This window comes from Apium graveolens, chromosome 7, assembly GCF_009905375.1.
Source record: "Apium graveolens cultivar Ventura chromosome 7, ASM990537v1, whole genome shotgun sequence".
Classification (NCBI taxonomy): Eukaryota; Viridiplantae; Streptophyta; class Magnoliopsida; order Apiales; family Apiaceae; genus Apium; species Apium graveolens.
In genome coordinates, this window is record NC_133653.1 from 191,864,388 (window position 1) to 191,869,115 (window position 4,728).

The window sequence follows — 4,728 nt, forward strand, 5'->3', positions numbered from 1 at the left end:
CTTGAGTAAAGCACATATTTTACTTGTCCTGGTATATGATGTGCCGACTCACTCTAGTTGTTTTGGAAATTTTACTGCATCCATTTTTTTCTTCGGTGATGTGAGAAGTGAGAGTGTCTTCTTAACTGTGTAAAATAAAAAGCAATTTTTCTTAAACTTTCTTTTGGCAAAGCATACATGTTTTGATATTATTCTAAATTTCCTTGCCTGGATTTTTTCCCCAAGAACATTGATTGTATTATTTCCTAAAGGGTAACTGAACCAGATCAAAGAACAAACAGATTGAATATTATTTCACAATGATTGACTACACGGATTGATAGCTGATGAACAAGATGTTGGAAAATATGGGTATAAGTCCCATATTGGTAAGTCATATTTTTGAGCATTATGACTAAAAGATGTGTGAGATATGATGATATTCTCTTAATAATGGAAATTATTATTTTCCATTAGAATTTGGCTCAAATATTATGGCATAAATTAATTTGATTTTGTTTCAGATTAATTGATATGGTGTATGTCTTGATATATTTAATCTGATTCTGTTTCAGATTATTTATGGAATAGAGTAGCTTGCAAGTATTACACCGATTCCATAATTAATGATATTTAATTATGGAAAAGAGTAGCGCACAAGTCTATCTACACCTATATAAACACCTCTAAGGCATTAGGGTTAGACACACCAAAAATATATTCGCCTTTAAACACAAAACTCTCTCTCTCTCGGTGATAGTTTCGTACCCGTTCAAGCTCGCCGAAGGTGCTCGTTATCCGTAACGCCGCTGCTACCTCATTTTATCCTGGGAGGCTATCGACTCGCACATACGGTGAGAGGCGAAATAGCTTTAAGGAGACAGTTTCAACTGGACTCGAGGATATCTCTTCTGTTTATATCTTTTCTTCCACCGTTTGATTTCGTTTACTCACGCATACATTTGTTTGATTATATGTATTAATCGCAGATTGTATTCACAATCTTAAAGCTATTTATTTTATATACATCTGTGACTGATACATCTGTATTTGCTTGTTTTGTTGTGTAACAGATCGATGGAGAACCAAACTGTGAACGATTCGATGAACATGACGGTTGATCCCAACGCACAGATCACTGGATCTGATGGGGTTCACCAGCAGCCGATTAACCCTAACGCACGGATCGTATGATCTGATGGGGGTCAAACGCCTGTTGGACATGTGCCTTCGGGACATGTGCCTGTGGGACACACTGTCAATGGACAGTTTAGTGTTCCTCTTGGACAGATATCGGCAGGATTCACTCCTCCGATCATACCTGCGGTGCCTACTGGTGTGCATACACCTGTAGTACAGACGCACGTACCATCTGTTCCACCTGTGGTGCCTGCTGCACCTGTTATGCCAACTGTGCCTACTGCACATGCTAAAAAACCTGAGAAGTTCAACGGAACGAACTTCAAACGTTGGTAACAAAAGATGCACTTTTATCTGACCACGTTGCATATGGATCGCTTCCTTAAGGAAGAACCACCGTTGCTCACTACTGAGAGTAACATGCAGACTGTGTATGCTGCTGATGCTTGGAAGCACTCCGACTACATCTATCGGAACTATGTGTTAAATTGTTTGTCTGACCCGTTGTATAACGTATACAGCGCGAAGCCAACAGCTAAGGTCTTATGAGAGTCACTTGACCAAAAGTATAAAACCGAGGACGCTGGGGCAAAGAAGTGGATTGTTGGCCGCTTTCTTGATTATAAGATGGCAGACTCTAAGACTGTGGTCGGTCAGGTGCAGGAACTGTAGGTGATCATTTATGACATTCATGCTGAGGGAATGGTCATAAGTGAGTCTTTTCAAGTTGCTGCTGTTATTGAAAAGCTTCCACCTAGATGGAAAGATTTCAAGAACTACCTTAAGCACAAGCGAAAGGAGATGTCTATGGAGGATCTTATTATTAGACTTCGTATTGAAGAAGACAACAGAGGGTCCGAGAAGAAAGTTAATGTTGCCACTGAGAAGGAAAACATGGTGGAGCATGCTCAAAGCTCCAAGCCCAAGAAGACTAATTCTAGTAAAGGGGCAAAGCTGGCACCCAAAGGAGGGATTTCGAAGTCGAATTTTTAGGGGAAGTGCTACAACTGTGATAAAGTTGGTCATAGGTCTTCTGACTGCAAGAAGCCCAAGAAGCCCAACAAGAAGAAAGAAGCAAACATGGTAGAGAATATCTCCAAGGATATGGGTGATATAGACCTCTGTGCTACGGTCTCTGAAGTGAACCTGGTCGGTTCTAATCCACGTGAATGGTGGATTGATACTGGTGCTACTAGGCATGTTTGCTCAGACAAGGCGATTTTCTCTAGCCTCAAAGCTTCTGATGCTGGTGAGAAGCTCTACATGGGGAATTCAGCAACTTCTACCATTGAGGGTGAAGGCACGGTGATCCTGAAGAAGACCTCTGGGAAGAATCTGACTTTGAAGAATGTACTTTATGTGCCTGATATTCGCAAGAACCTTGTGTCTGGTTCTCTGTTGAGTAAGCATGGCTTTCGCATTATAATAGAGTCAGATAAAGTAATTTTGTCTAAGAGTGCTATGTTTGTAGGCAAGGGTTATTTAACCGATGGGCTTTTTAAGCTCAATGTAATGTCCGTTAAGGATGATAATGAAATAAAGAATTCTTCTGCTTACTTGCTTGAGTCTCCAAATTTATGGCATGCTAGATTAGGACATGTAAATTATGACACTTTACGACGTTTAAGTGCAAAAGAATACATACCTAAACTTACTATCGATTCAAAACATAAGTGTGAGACTTGTGTTGAGGCAAAATTAACGAGATCATCATTTAAACGTGTGGAAAGGAACACCAAAGTGCTAGACCTAATACATAGCGACATATGTGATTTAAAATTCGCTCCAACAAGAGGAGGAAACAAGTATTTTATTACATTCATTGATGATTGTACAAAATACTGCTATGTATATTTGTTGAAAAGCAAAGACAAAGCTATAGATAAATTTAAAATCTATAAGGAAGAAGTTGAGACACAACAGACTGAGAAAATCAAAGCGATACGAAGTGATCGTGGAGGTGAATATGTTGAACCATTTGGAGAATTATGTTCACAACATGGTATAATCCATGAGGTCACTGCACCATACTCCCCTCAGTCAAATGGTGTGGCTGAAAGGAAGAATCGCACTCTGAAAGAAATGATGAATGCGATGTTGTTAAGCTCTGGGCTTCCACAATCGATGTGGGGAGAAGCCATCTTAAGCGCAAATAATATTTTAAATATTACGATGCGCAAGAATAAGGATGTAAGTCCTTATGAAATGTGGAAGAAAAAGAAACCAAGTTACCAACACCTGAAAGTGTGGGGGTGCCTTGCAAAGGTACTGATCCCTACACCGAAGAAAGTGAAGATAGGTCCTAAGACTGTGGATTGTATTTTCATCGTATATCCTCCACATAGTACTGCATATCGGTTTCTTGTTCATGAATCCAAGATTCCTGATATTCAAAAGAATACCATTATGGAATCAAGGAATGCCTCATTCTTTGAGACGATGTTTCCCTGTAATCCAGGAAACCAACAACCTACGACGTCTAAACGATCTCATGAGTCTGTAGATGATGATAATGAGAGTGACGAAAGTGAAGACGAAAATGTGGGGGTAGTGAGAAGGAGCAAAAGACAACGAACGGAGAAATCCTATAGGTCTGATTTTATGACCTATTTGCTCGAAGAAGGTGACCCAAAAACCTATAAGGAGGCGGTTACCTCACCTGATGGACCTATGTGGAAAGAGGCCATCAAGAATGAAGTTGATTCAATTATGCAAAATCATACTTGGGAATTAGTGGACTTGCCAACTGGTTGCAAACCATTAGGTAGCAAGTGGGTTTTCAAGAAGAAGTTGAAAACTGATGGCACTATTGATAAGTATAAGGCCATACTTGTAATTAAAGGATACAAGCAACAAAAAGGCCTTGATTACTTTGATACATATTCTCCTATAACGAGAATAACGTCCATAAGGATGATATTTGCTATTGCTGCAATGCGTAATCTAACTGTACATCAAATGGATGTGAAAACAGTCTTTCTAAATGGGGACATAGATGAGGAAATCTATATGGAACAACCCGAAGGGTTTGTTGTCCCAGGACAAGAAAGGAAAGTTTGTAGATTGGTGAAATCATTGTATCGTTTGAAACAAGCGCCTATGAAATGGCATGAAAAATTTGATGAGGTCGTGCTGGCCAATGGCTTCAAAATCAATGAATGTGATAGCTGTGCCTATTACAAGGATAACGAGAACAGCTATGTCAAGGAGAATGACAATGGCTATGTCATGATGACGCTATATGTAGATGATCTACTTATTGCCGGAAGCAGTGATAAAGTGATCAAATCTACCAAGGACATGTTGAAATCAAGATTCGACATGAAAGACATGGGACTAGCAAATGTAATTCTGGGAATTCAAATTTCTAGAACACCAGAGGGTCTCGCATTAAGTCAACCACATTATGTTGACAAGATCCTTGAGAAGTTTCTTAAGGATGACTTTGAGAAAGCTAGGACACCTGTGGATATGACTTTGCACCTATCCAAGAACAAAGGTGTAGCTGTTTCCCAATTGGAATACTCGAGGATAATTGGTAGTCTGATGTACCTCATGAGTTGTACAAGACCAGACATTGCATACTCAATTAGCAAGTTGAGTAGGTTT